Source organism: Mustela putorius, unplaced genomic scaffold (assembly GCF_011764305.1).
Source record: "Mustela putorius furo isolate JIRA1106 unplaced genomic scaffold, ASM1176430v1.1 tig00003853_pilon_pilon_pilon, whole genome shotgun sequence".
In the NCBI taxonomy this organism is placed as follows: Eukaryota; Metazoa; Chordata; class Mammalia; order Carnivora; family Mustelidae; genus Mustela; species Mustela putorius.
This window is the reverse complement of record NW_025422005.1, coordinates 31,906,504-31,924,294: the sequence shown is the minus strand read 5'-3', so window position 1 is coordinate 31,924,294 and position 17,791 is coordinate 31,906,504. Positions and strand designations below refer to the sequence as shown.

The window sequence follows — 17,791 nt, the reverse complement described above, 5'->3', positions numbered from 1 at the left end:
GCTATTGTCAAAGACTAAGACTTATGTATCAGAGTATCCCCCAAAGAGCCTGAGTGGGTGGGGGGGCTTCCTTTAATGAGCATCTACTATATGCCAGCTTCTGCTCTTGAGGCTTAAAATGCATTTCCTTTTCTAATTTCATCAGTTCTCTAATCTCTGCAGTCCTTCCCTGAGATATGTTTTCCTCCCATTTCATAGCTGTGAAAACTGAGGCTCGGCGAAGTTCAGCAGTTGTTAGTATCAGAGCGGGGACCTGCACCCAGAGTGCCTTAACCCAAGCCTTAGAAGTCGATGCGCTCCTGCTGCACCTCCCGTTGGCAAGTGCAAAGCCAAATGCAGGGTACATATTTATTGTCACTGAGGACCTTGCAAGTCAGTTTCTTGGCTTGGGGAAAACCTGTTCTCAGCAGCCATGAGAGTGTGTGGCTTGACTAATCTTCTGATTTCGTGGAACCAAAGGTCCCACCCTCCCCACCTGGGGCCCGCGGGAGTCCCCCCAAAATGCTCTTGAAAAGCCAGAATGAGGCAGACACAGGACTCAAGCTAGGCCAGTCAAGGAGTGTGGGAAAAGAGGATGCTTTCGTCATTTGGGGAAAACTAGCCGGGTTTTTCATTGGATAGGATGGCCAGAGGGGCCAAAGTCTGTCCTTAGCATGCTGTGGACACCTGTGACATTCCAAGTACCTGTGGTTGTGCACAGGGCTGCGGACTGTAAAAGGGGTGACAACTAGAGAAATAAGATGACAGCGTTTCATGGGGCACATGCCATGCAGTCCATGGCAAGTGCTGGAGGGTCACTGAGAAGGAAGCAGCTGATGCCACCCAGGGGAACAGGGAGGGCTTTGTAAGGGAAGTGGCCTCTGAGCTGACCTGGAAGGCTGAATGGGAGCCGGCCAAGTGGATTCAAGTGAGGGGACCAGTACAGGGAACTCCATATGCAAAATGCACTTGGCAGGTTCAGAAGCAATGAGTGATTCTATATGGTGGGAGCAAAGGGCGGATAGGGATGGTGCAGAGGGAGGGAGGCTTGGACAGGTAAAGCGAGGTATGCTTATAAATGGCATTAGAACACAGGGTAGTTTAGCTGGGCAGGGACTCACCTGACTTTGTTCTAGAGAGTTGCACCTGTGTAAAGAATGGATTGGTGGGAGAGGTGGCCAGGGCACCAGGGAGAAGGCTGCCCTAACTGGGAGATGGTAGTGACCTGGCCCCGGACAGTAGGCATGGAGAAGGGACTCTGGCTTCAGTCTTGGGAAGGTAGGGAAGGAAAACAGTATGGAAGGAACAGGATTCTAGGTCACAAGGTGGGAACAATGTAACTATTGCTGTTGTTTACTGAGCACCTACTGAATACACTCCATCAAGGGCTCTTCTGCAGTAGCTTTACCGCCGCCCTTTGAGATGAAGTCAAGATCAATGACATCACTTACTAGGCCTGAGGTCACACAGGAAACATAGGGTCAAGATCTGAACCAGGGTCTGTGTGGCTCGGAGGTCCCTCTGTTACCCACAGCATCAGGTCAGGGGTGAAGTGAGTATCCCACTGAGTCAGGAAGCTGGAAACACAGCCCCCTCGGGCTGGGGAGAGAGAGCTGGAGCTGAGTATTCTGGGACCCCAGGAGGCAATCTTCGTAACCTGTAAGAGACCCTAGGTCTCTGTGCACAGAGGTGGCTCCCTCTGGGAGAAGTGAGGACTGAAGTTTTAGGTGTAGAGCTGATCTGCGGAGAGATCACCTACCACACATGCACACATGTGTATACACACTCTGCACGCACAAATAGTAAAATGACACAAAGCATCCAAGTCCGGAAAATCACAGGCACGGCGGCCAAGGTGGTGATGGGAGGACGGCTGGTAATAAGTACAAGGCCTCAACATAAATAACCTGGAGGGCCCCCAGGGTAGGTTGCTCAACCCCACCCGGAAAGCATTCCCCAGAACACTGTGGCAGGCCCCTGCTCCTTAGGAATGACAGTGCGTTCTCAAACTGTGTCTGTAATTTGGTTGTTAGGAGCTGGAAACAAAATTTCACAGAGAAACAGCCTCCTAGATGACAGAGCAGATGCCAGCCCTGCCCTCTGCTATAATCTCTTCTAGCCTGTGAAGTCTCTACAGTGTGATGCAGAACCAAGCCCTGTGTGTGTGTGTGTGTGTGTGTGTGTGTCTAGCATTTCCATGGAAACAAGCCATCAGCGATCTAACCTGGGACACCTGGGCTGTGTCCTCCCTGAATTGTAGCCCCAGCCGTAGAATGAGGCTTATCTCCTACCTCCTGTGCTCCCCCCACCCCTGCACTGCCCCCCACGCCCCCCCCCGACCCCGGCTTGGTAAATAGCCATGTAGCCTTGAGCAAGTGGCACAGGGATGACCTGCCAGTCTCCATCCTCAGATGGAACGTCCAGAATACAGGTTGGTGAGTTGTATGTTCCCATAACAGGGAACGGGCCTGATTCATGTGTGAGGAATGAAGGCATGTGGGAAGACCCCCAGGGCCAGACTCTGGGAATTTCTTAAGACCTGGCCCAGTTATTTGCTGGGGATGGGCTGATAGGAAGGAATTGGCACCTGGCACCCCCTGTCTTCTAACATGAGATCCAGCCAGCTGTGGGCTGGGAAGCGGGCCTCAGGCAGGTGTCGTGGCTCAAAGAGAGGAGCCAAGCTCCGTGGCTAGCCTTAAAGCAGGGCTGCCTGCCCCCAACCTGTGTCCTGAGCCCTGCAGCTGGAGTCCTGAAGCCCTTCCAGACTCTGGTGAGAATTTGCACCAGAACTGGGGTGGCAGCTGGATTTCCAGGTGGGCACAGGTAGCCTTGGTTGTGGGAGAAGCTGGATGACGACTTTCAGGCCGGCATTGCCTGGCCTGGAGGGTGGCCACAGAGGCATGCGGCCCGAGGGGCTCGTGGGGTAAAGAGCAAGGCCTTTGGTGGTTTGGGGGAGTCCAGTGGGACTGTGAAAGTGCTTCTCCCAGCACACCTTCCTCCCTCCCTCCCTCATCCAGCTAAGGCCAGCTCAGGATGGTGTGGGGTTGGGGGACTGGGATGGGGACATCCCAGGCTGCCTGGGATGACTCTGGAGCGGGAAGACACATCCCAAGCCACAGAGAATTGGAACGAAGGAGCAGTTCCAGGAAAGCGCTCCAGCAGAGGGGCCAGCCCAGCGATGTCCACACTGGCCCAGCTTCCTGAGTGACCAGCAGATCCAGTCTAGCTAAGAACCCCCTCCTTTTCCCCAGCCCCCAGTCTGGACCCCTGGAGCCTCAGCCACCACTCTTTGTCAGATCATTCTGCCCCTCTTTTTATTTTTGTCTCTCAGTTTGCCCCCAAGATCATTCATTCACTTAACGAACATTTGTAACCTCGTCAGTCGCGATGGGAGAGAAGAACTACAATGGAAGTTCCTCATAGCTCCCAAGCTGGAGAGAGGGGAGATGACTCCCAGCTGACTGCAGGGGGTGGGGGGGACACGTCTCTAGAGGCAGGAGGCCTTGAGCTCCCTGTGGCAGCCTAGGAAGATGACTGAATCCACCAGGAGGGACCAGTGGAGCAGGGCCACTCCTCAGAGCTGGGGGAGGAACTCATCCTAACGCAGGAGCAAGGCTGTCATCTGAGCCTTTGCTTAAATGACAAAAATTCCCTCCTCAGGGCATAGGAATTAAGACATCCACTTTCTCCCACCTGGAACTATTCCCACCAGAAATGGTAAGCAGGGCAGTGGGGGCAAGGCAGGAGTGGAGTGAGGGACAAGGACCCGACCCCGGGGGCACCCTATTCCTGTTGCCCTAATCAGGGGAAAGACCTGTGTCCAGGACAGGCTTGATTCAGGGTGTGCAGGACCGCAGGAGGAGTGGAGACCGTATTTCAGACAGAAGAAGAGTCAGTGCACAGACCCCAGGGAGTGAAAACTGGCACAGGGTTGGGGAGCAGGGGGCACTGGGCAAAAGTCACAGAGGGTTGGGCTCCGGGGCCTTACATGTGGGCATGACCCAATTACAGCTGAGATGGGGCTCTGGGCCCTGATGGAAGATGGGGACCCTGGGGTGGTGACGAACAGCAGAACAGCTAGGAGGCCTGGCGACTGGCCAGCAGGTGTGTAATTGTGCCTGTGAGTGTGCAGGCCCCGTGTCCGGCTGACATCCCACCTCCCTTCACTCCCTGCAGCCTGGGAGCTATGGCTTCCTCCCTGCCCCCAAGTCCCCCACCCCCGCTGACACCTAGGAGTGTGGGGCCCCTTTGGAAGTTGGGGCTCCCTCCATTCAAGCTGGTGATCTGGAAGGGGATTGCTTGCTCTGAGCGAATTTGGAGGGGGAGGAACTGGAACCTCTGCTAGAAGCTGTTGTATGGGGAAGGCACAGAAATCCCCAGGGCCTCTATGTCCCCTGGCCCCGTGTGGCCTCAGGTCAGAGGGAACCCATGCCCTTTGATAGACAGGGCCTTGAATTTGAGGGCATGGCTTTGGAGCCAGAGGAAACCTGGGGCCTTCTTGGAAGCCGTCCCTGGTCAGAATAATGGTCAGTCACCTCGTGGGCCCTTGAGCTACAAGGATGTCTCCCTCAGTTGGCACCCTGGGCACTGAGGTGGCCCCGCCGTAGTCCTGACTTTGGCCCTGGTTCCTCTAACCTCCTAAGGCTGTTCCGGGCCAGGAGAAGCTAGGCTACAGTCAGCCAAACCCCAGGCCCGCGCTGGCGGCTCAGAGTCGAAACCTGGCAAATCACCTAACTTGTCCGAGCCTCAGGGTTCGAGAATCGGTAAAATCCTATGCCGGTGAGGTCTCCAGGCCCCCTGCAATTCTGCTCCCTTGGGAAGCAGGCCGGGGGCGGGGGACAGGGGGGTGCTGAGTGGGGACTGGCCCAAGCTTGCTGCGGACTGGCCACAGCCTGGATCAGTGTGATTCAGGTCCCGAGTCCGGCAGCTTCTGGTAAAGTCAGGCCATTGGGAAGCCCCGGGGTGTCCCCCCACCCCCACCCCAGGCTGGAGCCCAGGGAGGCCCCCAGCCAGGCCCGCCCCGCCCAGCGCTCTGCACGGTGCCTTCCCGCTTTAGGAGGCGCGGGCTTCCAGGAGCAGGGCTGGCACCCGGGGAGCGAGGCGGGGAGCGAGGCGGGGAGCGTGCACCTTGGGGACGACGATGGACACCCGCGGGGCCCCGTGCGGCCGAGGCGGGGCGCCAAGCGGCAGGGCCCGGGCGGCGGCGACCGGGGCTTCCCTGACTGCCCTCCCCGGAGGGCCCGGGAGGAAATGACAGCGCGGGAGCCGGGGCGGGCGCGGAGGGAGGGGCGGCGCCCGGAGTGACACGGCCTGTCACCGAGGCGGCCGCCACGCAGACCCTCCCGCGGCCGCCGTGAGCAGGGGATTCCCCAGGCACAGACCCTCCGCGGCCGCCGCCCGCCCGCCGCGCCCCGGCCCAGCGGGACCCGGGCCTCGGGGCGGGGAGGGGAGGGATTCCAGAGCGGCAGGCAGCGGGGCAGGGCGCGCAAAGGCCGAGCGGGCCAGAGAGGCGCCCGGGGCGGGTGCCGGGGTCTCCCGGGCAGGGCGACAGGAAACTCTGGGGAGTGAATGGAAAGAAGTGGGTGGTCCGGCCCCTGCGACTTCCCCTGACATCACTGCCCAAATAAGGAGCTTCCAAGCGGCCGCGGGGCGGCCCAGAGCCGCGCCCGCCGCCGGCGCCCGCCCGCCAGCCCGCCCCGCGCCCACCCCGCGCCGCGTGGGCCGCCTGCTAGCGCCCGGGGCACCGCCGGGCGGAGCCGAGCCGGGCGGAGCCGAGTAAGCGGGCGCTGCCGAGCCGCGCGGAGGCCGGGCGCGCAGCCTAGCGCAGCCCAGTGCAGCCCGGCGCAGCCCAGCCGGGAGCAGCGGAGCCGCAGCCGCCCGGCAGGTAAGCAGCGAGCGCTCCGCGCGCCGCGCCCCACCGCGGCCTGGCAGCCCCGGGGCCCCTCACCGCCGCGGAGCGGCGAGCAGCCCCGCGCCGGCGGGCAGCGGACGGACTGGCGGGCGCCGCGCCGGTGGGAGCGGGCTGGGCGCGGGCGCGTGTGCAGGAGCGCGCCGGTGCCAACTCCCGGGGACCTCTGGGACTCCTCCGTAGCCTGGGGTTGCCTGGTGCACGCGCTCGCTGCCTGTGTTTCCCAGACGCTACTTCTGTCACCGCCCTGGGGTGACACAGGCGTTCCCGCGTTCACACTTCTCTCTCGCACACTCGCGCCTGGCACAGCCCCGCTCGCCGCTGGCAGGCGCAGCCCCCGGGGCCCCGGGCAGACCCTCACCCCGGCATGCCTCTCTGGCCCGGTGCTCCCTACCGAGTGGGACCCAGCACACCGGTGGGGACCGCTGAAGCGCTTGGGCAGCCCTGGCCGCCCTTCCCCCTGGAGGCGGTGGCAGTTTCAGACTGTCACCGCCGACCAGCCTGGTGCTCCTCCGGCTTACTGGGAGTGAGTGAAACATAGCTCTGGCTCTTCCCGCCCTCCTTGCAGAATGGCACCTGGCGCAGAGGGTACAGCCTCGGAGGTGGTGGTGGGGGGGAGGCTGTCCCTGGCATAATCCGGAGGGTGTGGTGCCTGGCAGGGAGCTACTCCCCGTCTAGCCGCCTGGGTGTTTCCAGAGCAGCTTCTACTCCATGGGCATTTTTGGAGCACTCTCCTCTGCCCTCTCCTCAACCAATGCAGGGGGCAAGGAGTGGGGGCCGCTGCTGAGCAGGTGCAGGTGGTGTCAGCGACTGCATCTTGCAGGGGCCTCTGCTCTGTGGCTGCAATTGCTTATCTATAGAATAGATCATGTATTCATTGATGGTTTGGTCAAGGACCCAATGCAAACTGATAAAGTCAAGTTAGAAGTCTCACTCAGTGGCTCTGGGTAGAGTCTTCAATTTCGTTCAGCCGCATTTTATCATCTGCAAAATGGGGCTGAGGGTCCGCAGATGAATGTTGTCAGGAAGAATTGAGATCATTCAAGTGAAAACGTTGTGTAAGTAGAAAGCCCTGTGCACATGCCGCTTACTGTGGTTTGGATGGTTCTGGGCTGGTATTTGCCATGGCTCTGCTCTGTGATTTAGGGAGATGGAGTGCTGTTTCTGTTCAGTCAGCTGCAAGAAAGGGGACACTGATAAATGTCCTGTGTGCCTGCTAGCAGAGGCCCCAAAGCGTGTTCTGGGAAACATTAGATCCAAAAGCCGTGCCATGAGTAAAGGTTTCCCTGTTCTAGTAAGTCTGGCAAATCCTGCCAGCTCTTTATCATCCTGCTGGCCAGTTTCAATCCATATTGGCAAATTAAAGGTTCTGAGAAGTACTGCAATAAAAGAACCTGTTTAACGTTGTCAAGCCCAGCATTTTCCCAGGGGACCCTATAGACCTTTTCAAGTTCCATGTGCTCGCTCTCCTAGGAAACAGTGCTTCTGAGGCTACCAGCAGTGATGGTGTGGTGGTGTGGATTTGCAACCAAACTCTGGGAGCGAAGTTCTTGTTACCTTCTTGAATGAAGAGTAGGCAGAAGCTCAGAGTTGTTCACTGGCTGCTCTGAGGTCACACAACTAAACAGCAGCCCAAGATAGTGGTAAAACAGGGACCAGAACCCGGACTCCTCATCCAGTGCTCTCACCCCATTCAATTATATCCAGAGGTTCGTCATTCTCTTCTCGAACCAGTTTTGTTGCTTTGTGTGGACACTCTGCAGAATATATTTAACAAGCCCAAAGATTGAAATGATTTGTTGGTGAATGAATCAAATGATGATTGGGTAGCTACTATGTGTCATTTGTTTTGGGGACTTTAGCATGATAAGGGTTAGGACCTCTGATGAAGAGTAGGGGAAGAAGTGTCCTCACACACACACACACACATGCACACACACTGACTTCTGCACACTCACACATCAATTTCTAAGCACAAATCCCTCTCCCCCTGAGCACACACATACTTGCACACTCCATCCTGTGTACTCATTCACACTTAGATCCCACACCTACACATACCCTCCTACCTCTCAGTCACCTGCTTCTACACACACGCACACACACACACACACACACACACTGCTAGACACAGGGTCACTCATGTGTATCCATCCTGTTGTGCTCCAGGCTTCAGCCAGGAGGCACCCATAGCAATGGGCTTGTCCCCTTGTCCCCACCTCCCCAGAGCTGGTGGGGGTGCCTGGAACCATCTCGCCCAGTTGAGGACTGAGCCCTTAGGAAGCCCTTGCAAGGTCTATCTAATGTTTGCATTTTCCCAGAGTTGTGCCATTTATCGTATCTTCTGCCATACTGATCCTTCCACCTTTTGGGGGGGTCAGCTATCATGTGGTCACACATGATGTGACTGACAGCTTTGGCTTCTGTGTTGTTTGTTTTAATCAACCATCACAGCTCTGTTAGGGTAAGGACTCTGTGTCATTTGTTTGATTGGAATCCCCAGCTCCTAGCAGTACGCCTGGCACCGAGAAAGGGTTCAGTAAACATTTATTGAATGAGTGAGTGAGTGAGTGAATAGGCAAGGGACGGCGGGCTGCTAGGGGGGCTGCGACCCAAGCCAACATCCAGGGGACTCGCTGAACATGTTTGCTAAGTGCCTGCTGCGTCCTAGGCATCTTTCTAGGGATGACAGCACCGAAAATCATTTAATTCTCTGTTCGTGGAGTCTGTGTTCCAGTGGGGAGAGAGAGAATGACTAGTAATGGACTAAAATAAGGCTAAATAGTGATACAACAGAAGGATGACTGTTAGAAAGGAATAGGCGAAGCTTAAGATGGAGCCCAGGGAGTCTTCTCGTGAGGCATTGGCATTTATCCCAAAATCTGAATGCTGAAACAGTGACAGCCACACTGACTTTTGGGGAAGGAGTATTCTGAGCAGAACAGCAGGTACAAAGGCCCTGTGACATCAAGGAGCTGGGCTTAGGGCCCGTGGAGAGGCCACACTGGCCACTCCCTGCTGCGTCCCCTTGGAGGGGCCAGTGGCTGGTGCCTGATCTCCGTGGTTCAGTCGATAAAGCCCAACTTTGTGTGACCTGGGCTTTGGGGGTGGGGCAGCCCCTGTGGTCTCAGAGGGCTGCCCTCCCCTCTTGTCTACCCCCACCCCTATGAATGAGCCAAAGCCTGGACTCATAAGCCCCCTTCCAGTGCCACCGTGATAAAATCTGATGCTATCTGCAGGAGGTTCACAACATTTCAGGTGGTCCATCTGGAGGGATCGTGAATTAGTTGTGCCACTTCCATTATTAATAACCATGATGTCATACATCTGTGCAGTTCCTGATCGGCTGCAGAGCACTCTCTCCTATTATCCCGCTCACTCTGTGGGCTCATTTGCCAAGGGGGGAGGGCCCACGAAGGGGGGAATGTTGAAGTGGGAGAGAGCTCAGTCCTTTCCATGCGGCCACTGCAGGTTCCTGCAAGCTGCTGATGCAGTCCTTGGATCCCTGTGTCCTCAGCTGCAAAGCATGATACAGGAGGAACCTGCCTCCTGAGGTGCTTTTTGGAGGGGGGGGTGGTGAAGAGAGAGCCAGCACGTCCAGGGCCTGAGACGCTGTCATAGGCATTTGGTACCTGTTGGCTCCCACCTTGTAGATGAGGAATGCTGAGTTAAGAGAGGCTGTGGCTTTTGTGGGCCACTTCTCCATCTTCCCTCTTCCTAGTCCTGGGGCTGATGCATGCATAGCAAGCTTTGAGGAACTATTTTGTGGAATGAGTTTGCTTAAGGTTGCATGGATAGTAAAAGGTAGACCTAGGACCCCAACTCAGGACTCTGGGCTCCGAAGTCCTTTTCATAAACACCACCCTGTTTGGGAATTGTCATCATGGTGAATAAAAACACACCATTTGTGGCAGTCAGAATTAGTTTTGCTCTCTTGAGAATCCTAGGGTCGTTAGGCCTCAGCTTCCAAGGTATTCTTTGTAAATTGTGAAATTCTTTGGATTTCATAAGAAACATTTTAGAACCCTCCAGATGAAGGTATGGATGTGAGAAAATCCCTCCTGATGGCTGAGAATCAAGGGCATCCTTTGCTGTCACCTGAGGGTTTTTTTTTTAATTTTATGTATCTATTTGACAGAGAGAGAGAGAGATCACAAGTAGGCAGAGAGAGTGGGGGAAGCAGGCTCCCTGCTGAGCAGAGAGACCGATGTAGGGCTCGATCCCAGGACCCTGAGATCATGACCTGAGCTGAAGGCAGAAGCTTAACCTACTGAGCCACCCAGGTGCCCTCACCTGAGGGTTTTTAACTGAAGAGTTCCAAGTCCCACCACAAAAGATTCAAAGCCTGTCAGGATGGCATGGGTGCATGGGTGCACATGTGGAGAAGCACCCTAGTGCTAGAAGGTCAACCTGGGGATGAGAAGCCCAGCCAGCTGACTGCCCCGGAAGGCTGGCAGGCTGTGCCTCTAGTCTCCATGCATCCTTAGCTATGGCTCTCACCCCTGTGTCCCAGGCCCACACCAGCTTCACGGTGGGAGCGTGAGCTGTGGAGACCCGCAGGCCCAAGTCTGTGTCTCCTCCTTTATGGCATATTCCTGGGCCAAGTCCCTTTACCTCTCCTAAGCCCCAGCTTTTTTGTCTGTAATAAAAAAACACGAACACTGACCTACGAGGCGGCCGCACAGGGTGTAGGAAACCATGTGTGTCAGGCATCTTATGAGATGTCTGTGCCTGGCATGTAGTAGGTGAACAGCCAACGGTTGTTTTGGTTGTTGGTATAAAACATGCATGATAATAAAAGCAATGACAGTATTTGTGAATTGGGTCCTAAAGGGTTCAATAAAAATGGACCACTTGGCTCCAGACAGCAGACATTTGAAAAGAAGGTGCACTCCAGGTCATTAACGTCAGTCACTGGGCTAAAGAGTGAGCCCTGCCATCTTCCCACTCCTCTTCATCACGTAGCTCCAGCTCTGGTGGAGAGCTGAGGGCCAAGTGGAAACCAGGGCCTGTGTCACTTTCCAGGCCTCCAACACATCCACTGGCCGGGAGAGGGGGTCTGAGGTTTGGAGGTCCGTGTTGATGTACAGGCTTGGGCTCCCCCACATCAGCCTGCTCTCCCCTCCCCGAGGGCAGCTGGGGGGAAAGCCATGGCTTATGGGAGATACAGGAGCTGTGCTTCTCCCCTCCTCTGCCATTCATTCGTTGTTTCACCAGCCATGGGTTGCATCCTTCCACGGGCTCGGCTCAGGGCTAAGCACTTGGAGAGAGGCTGCCTCCTCGAGAAGCTCGGTTGCTGGCCAATCCAGCCACTCGCTAGCCACGTGGCCCCAGACAAGTGGCATTTTCTTTCCAGATATCAGTTTCCTCATCTCTAGAATGGGATGATTCTGGCTCCTTTTCCAGAGGAACGTTCTGTTGTTTTTAGGACCCGTCTCTAGAGCGCTCAGTGCTGGGGTCTCCACGAGCATGGTCGGGCAGAGCACAAGGGCTTCAGAACCAGAAGGAACTCCACGCTGCTGCTGGCTCGGCCACATACTGGCTGTGTGATTTGCTGCATTTTAAAACTTCTCTGTTTCCTTTTCCTCGGTGTGTAATGTGGTTATGACACCTTTGTTGCAGGGCACTATGAGTGTTAGGTGAGCTGGTAAGAAGGTATCTGGCTCTCACCAAATGTGACCCCCCATTTCCTTTCTCTTTGGCTCTGGGCTCTACTGTCCCATGTGTGGGTACTTTTGGAGAGTCCCCCCACCAGTGCTGCCCACACTCGTCAGGTCCCCAGGAATGGGCATGGGTAGGGAGACAGCCAGATTGGAACTCAAGGAAACAAGCAAATGCCCCTTGGGGGGAGTGGGCATGGGAGAGTAGGTCTGGCCCTAGAGGAGTCATGACCAGGGTGCAGAGCCGGGAGTCCTGGGTTCTGTCTGGGACCTGCTGCTAGGTGGCTGTGTGTCATTTGCCAGTTTCCTCCCCTCTCTGAACCTCAGTGTCCTCCCCAAGGCCAGTCTGCAGGATCCCCTGGCTTTCTTCCTGCTCTGAGAGGCCTACAGGCCTTTGATGTACAAGAGCTGAGTGACCACAATAATGAAGCAGCTCAGCTGGGTGAGGGGGTTTCACCCACTTCTTCCAGCCTGGGCTCTGCTGGAATTGATTGTGCCGAGAGGCCAGCAGACAGACTCTGGATGAGGAGGAGACTGTGGTTTCTAACTGACAGAGCTGCTCATGGGAGAGGAGGCAGGTAGGGACATTAATGGCATGCAATTAAATTAAAAGAAAGGCATTACTCCTTTTTTTTTTTTTTCTTAAAGAAGGCCCAGAAGCCTCAAAGCCATCTGCTTCCCAAGTAGCTTTTCTCTTATTTGAATTAAACAGTATGTTTGGATGGGAAGGGTTGGTTTTCAGGTTATCGGGATGGATGCGAGAGATGGCAGAGCGAAAGTGAGCATCCAGTTAGTTCTTCATGTATCAAAGATCTGTTGAACACGTACCAAGCATCAGGCACTGTTCTAGGCTCAGAGGTGCAGCAGTGTCCAAAACAGAGAGCAGTGGTGGTGTCCTGGAGCTTATAAAGCAGCAGAGGGAGGCATACAGTGAACAAAGGAGCACAGAAATGTACAATACGCCAAATGGGCTGAGTGCTGTGGGAGAAAATCAAGTAGGGGAAGAAGCTAGAGAAAGCCAGAGGGAGGGACTCAGGGGGCTCCTGTCTGTAGGATGGTCAGGAAAGTTATCCTCGATAAGGTGACACTTGAGCAAAGCCATGCAGGAAATGTAGAACAAATGAATTTAAGAATGACTTTAGCCTCACATAGGATCTACCTATAGACACCCATGTACACCATGGAGAAACACCCATGTTTGTACATGGGTGTACATGGGTGTCTATAGGTAGATCCTATGTGAGACTAAAATGGTCAGCTCAGCCAGGCAGCCCAGACTCTGAGCTATCCTGCTTTAGATACAGGATACCGTATCTAATTCCTGATTGCTGTTATAGCTAACAGCGAGCTGGATAGGGCTCTAAGTGAATTGGGATTTAGGCCTTCAAAATGCCTGTCTGCATAGACTGTCTCATCCTAACAAGGTAGAAGCAATCACTTCCATCTTGCAGATGTGGCCTCTGGAAACTCCGTATGTGGAGTGACAAGCCCAGGACCGCATTCCAGGGGATGGGTGGAGTGGACACCCAAAGCCGTACTCGACTGCCCATCAGACACCTTGGGTCTCCTCATAGGGCAGGTTGGCACCAAGCACACCACCTTGCATGCAGGAGGGGATGTTCTTTCTTTTTTTTTTAAAAAAAAAGATTTTTATTTATTTATTTGACAGAGAGATCACAAGCAGGCAGAGAGGCAGGCAGAGAGAGAGGAGGAAGCAGGCTCTCCGCTGAGCAGAGAGCCCGATACAGGGCTCAATCCCAGGACCCCGGGATCATGACCTGAGCCGAAGGCAGAGGTGTTAAAACCCACTGAGCCACCCAGGCGCCCCGGGGATGTTCTTTCTTGAAAACAAAATCAACCCAGAGACTAAGAAGCTCTGATGGCTAAATGCGAGGTGGGATCCCGGATTGGATCCTGGAGCAGAAAATGGACATTAGTGGAAAAACTGATGACATCTGGAGTTTAAGTTAATAGTGACATGCCACCATCAGTTTCTGAGCTTTGAATGATGGACCTGAGTTATGTAAGGTGTTAACATTAAAGAAAATGGGGTGCGGGGCGCCTGGGTGGTTTAAGCCTCTGCCTTCAGCTCAGGTCATGATCTCAGGGTCCTGGGATCGAGCCCCACATCGGTCTCTCTGCTCAGCGGGGAGCCTGCTTCCCCCTTTCTCTCTGCCTGCCTTTCTGCCTACTTGTGATCTCTCTCTGTCTATCAAATAAATAAATAAAAATCTTTAAAAAAAATAAAAAATAAAGAAAATGGGGTGAAGGGTTTATGGGAACTGTCCCTGCAACTTTTCAGTCCATATGAGATTATTCCGTAGCAAATAGTTGATTTAAAAATAAATGACTAAATCTACATATGCTCCGACTAGCTGGCCTCCTCAAGGTTATGGAGGAAAAGTCATAAAAGGTCATGAAGTCATTGAGTCCCTGCTGTTATTAATACCCCACGCTGTTACCTAGAGTTGCGTGGGTGAAAAGAAGCAAAAGGATAAACTGAGGATGGTATCATGTTGGAGGAGGAACGGTCTCCCCCGGAGACTGCCCCTAAATGAGTTTCTAGTATATTGTATGACCTATATTTTAGGCTAGAGCAAGTATGCCCTTTCCATGTGATGAAAGTTCACCGACGCGTTTTTGCTTGATGCTGCAGCAGACAGATGGAAACCTAGTTTTATCTGTAGAGCTGTATGACGTGACTGTAGGAATCGTAGTGAGTAACGGCTGGGAAGGAGGGGTGCCAGGTAGTGAGAACTGAGTCCAGGAGCTGGAAGGGCCTATTAATGCGAATCTGGTTTACTTTTAGGGTAGAAAACATTTACAGCCAGGGAAGGCTGTCTCTTAGATTGAAGGAAAAGAGCCTGGGGTCAAGGTATTCTCAGATTTGGTCCCTTCTCGCTGGGATTCCCCATTCACACAACAAGTGAGCTGGTTTAGGTGAGTCTCTGGGGGCCCTCCAGCTGCCAACCTCTAAGCCCAGAGCAGGTGATTGGCCCAGGCTCACTGCACAACTGCAGAGCGACATAACTTCGCCTGCCTTGGTCTCCTAGGGGTTTCTAGGAGACTCATGTCACTCCACACATTGCCTTGGCCTGTGGGCATTTGGTGTTGCCCTAAAATACAAGAGTCAAAGACGACCAGATAGACAGGAAACCGTCATCATGAGTCTATTAGAAAGCATTTAATTTTTATAGGAGTAGGATGAACCTCCAAGATGGGCTGTTTATTTCACTAGGCTCTAATCTTGTGAAATAAAGAAGTCCAGCACTTTCCAAGGTGTGGAGAACACAGGTGCAGAGGGATGGGAAGGAGGAAGGGTGTTACAGGGAGGAAATAAAAGTGCTACAGCCACGTACCTTAAGGGCTGTATCCTGCAGGACACCCGGGTCTTTAATAGGAAAGATGTGCAATGGAAATCTCCAAAAAAGCATGTGTGGGGAAATGTGTGTGTAGAGGTAGGTATATGTGCAGTTTTCCAAGCTTGACTGATCAGAGAACTCCTATGCATCTCCAATAGATGTACACGTAAGATATAGGATATACACATATGAATATATGCATCAGGAATGTGTGTATATATCAAAGGAGTGACTGGGCTAGAATTCCATATGAAAATATGTGGGGAAACACTGAAGTTATCTGAGGTCAAAGCTGAAAAAAACAACACGAATGCTGAACTGTGCCTCTAAAACTTGGTTCTGCATATTAGTTTCAGCATGTCAGTTTCACACATTTTTCCGATTTTGTTAATTTCTTTTTTCTCAGAAGCAAAGTGGCAAATGGCATGCAAATGATCCTTCGTCCTTCCCTCCGTGCTGCGTTCATGGGAGATAGAAGTAATGTCATTGAGATGAGGGTAGCCAAGCCTGTGTGACAGCTCAGTGGTGGGTCTCTAACCCAGAAACCCACTTGTGACATTGGTGTTTGGGGAGCTAAAAAAGAACCACATTTTAAAAATGCCACTAAAGGCCAAAATCTGATCTTTGTCAAGTATGGTTATTTGCGTGTGCGATCTGTACTTCCATATACGCAGGTGTGTTTCTCACACCAAAAGGAGAGCATGTTACTGGTCCACATGCCTGTCGGTGGGCGTGTCCGGGGACGGTGAGAACACCCTTTGATTCGATGATGATTTTGAGCAAGGCTGATACTCACAGCACTCCTGCATCCCAGCCTTAACCCATTCCCATGTTGCCCCCAAGCTTGACAGTGCTTGTCAATCCTTTGCAGCTGGGCCCCTGCCTCAACCTCCTTGTTCCCTGACTTCTAGCCCCACACGTAAATCCTGCCCCCAGCCAAACCCTGCTTCTCCCCCCCAACCCCAGACTCCTCCTCGAGCATGGGCCGCGTCCTGTCGAACATGCAGGGTCCAGGTCTGTTTTGTGATCGCCTCTGTCAGATTGAACTTCAGTTTCCTAACCTGGTATTACGAGCACAACATGCTCTGAAAGCCTCCCCAGATAAAGTAAAGGAGAAATAACAGAAAGAGGGAGAATTTCAGGGGGGAGGGGTTCTTTCTCTATGACTTAGCTGGAGGGAGGGAGGAAGCTTTGCAAACGTCTCACTTGAGGATGACTTGGTTGGTTCAGCTCATCCTTCAGACACTGGCTTGTCCTCCATCTGAAACGTGTGACCTTAGACATCATAAGGAGTCTTTAAACCTTTCTGTCTTTGACTGTCAACATGGGCTGATGCTACCACCTCCCTCTTAAGGTTTTGATTCCAAGCTGTGAGCTTGTGGGGCACCTAGAACTGTTCTCAACCCACAGAAAACTACCTTTTCATTGTCATTACTACTTACGATGACATCAACTGAAAAAATTGGCATGTTTTTAAGTGTGCAAAAGATGTAAACAGGTAGTTCACAGTGATGGTCCGAAAACCTAGGACTAATACTCTAGCTACCCAAACCCGAAAGATTATAAGTTAGAATGCTTACAGATGGCAACAATGTGAAAACAAATGAGATTCAGTGCTGGCGAGGGTCAAAGAGAACTTGTGAGTCTTAACTGCTGTCACTGAAAATGATACTTGCCCACGCCTACTTCCATCCAGCAATTCCCCAGCCCCAGGGAAATACACACGCACAAAGAGGTGTTCGTTCAAGGGTGTGCCTTTCAGCATTGCTTGCAGCAGGAAGAAGCTGCAAATGACCTCAGCGTCCAACAGTGGCCATACTTACAAAGGTGATGGTGCCTTTGTTCCATGGACTACTTTGTGGCCATTTAAAAAGAAGTGAATCGAGAAGCCCCAACCCAGGGAGACATTTCCAGCATTTTCTTAACTGGAGAAAGGTTTCTGTGTGCTATGTTTAATACAATCCCATTTTTATACAGGGAAAGTTAAACAATTCTGTACGTGTCTGCACATTGAAATCTGTTTCTGTGCTCATGGAAACAAGAATGGGAACATACTGGGGAACTGTGAGTGGTGGTTTCATGTTGGGAGTAGAATGTTGGGGGGGTGGGGGCGGGGAAGGAGACGCTTGTCCACATTGTACATGAAATACTTAGGTGTTTGAAAAAAAATTGTTAAACAAAGAAAACAAAAAAAAAGAAGCCTGAAAAAAAAATCCAAAGAGCTAATGTCTGAGAGGTGATCCTTCACAGATGTATCACACAGTACCTGAGCTTAGTAAGTGTCCTTCTCCCTTCCTGCCTAGACTCTGTGCCCCACCCCATCCCCCCCACCACCCCCACCCCGTGCATCTCTGTGTTTTCTCTAGACCACAAGCTCATAAACATATAGGGATTCCAACCCTGTCCATACACTGAGTGCTCCCCTCAAGGAGACCCCAGTTTGGGGAGACCCCCATCTTATTTTCTAGCAACTCTCTGGGGCCTCTCTTCTTGGTCTCCCCATCTCCTGTCCCCCAGAAGGTGCTTCTCCTCGCCTTGCAGTGAGGGGCTGTCTTTGTCACCAGCACATTCTGAGGGGTGAATCCTATCATTTGGGTCAGGTCTGCTCACGGGCTTGGTTCTCTTCTGTTTCTGTTCAGGGCTGGGCTTTTCCACCCCCAGGGCATGTGGGCTTTCCTGGGTCCCTTCCCCCACTGGCTTCCACCTGGCTCTAATGAATTCCATCATGTCTGCTTAAAATCACTTTACTTCCAATTTGCTAATTTAATTCTAGTCTTACAGAATTTTGGCAACCATGCCAAACTGGGTGCCAGATGCAGATTTAATGAGCATATTTTCAGTTCTTTCTTTCCTGTCTGCATGAAGATGCTGAAGAGAACAGG

At 53.1% G+C, this 17,791-nt stretch overlaps 1 protein-coding gene across 5 annotated transcripts in view; it reads left to right on the top strand.

Moving 5' to 3' along the window:
- The window catches only part of HIVEP3 (HIVEP zinc finger 3), a 453,641-nt gene that overhangs the window by 326,983 nt on the left and 108,867 nt on the right, over window positions 1-17,791 (top strand). Inside the window, exon 1 of one of the 5 annotated variants that reach the window (XM_045064323.1) lies at window positions 5,691-5,863. The exons of the other annotated variants lie outside the window; for them this stretch is intronic. The gene's annotated coding sequence lies outside the window, so the exon portion shown is untranslated. Of the gene's footprint in view, window positions 1-5,690; window positions 5,864-17,791 lie in introns of those variants that run through there. 5 annotated transcript variants of the gene reach the window in all.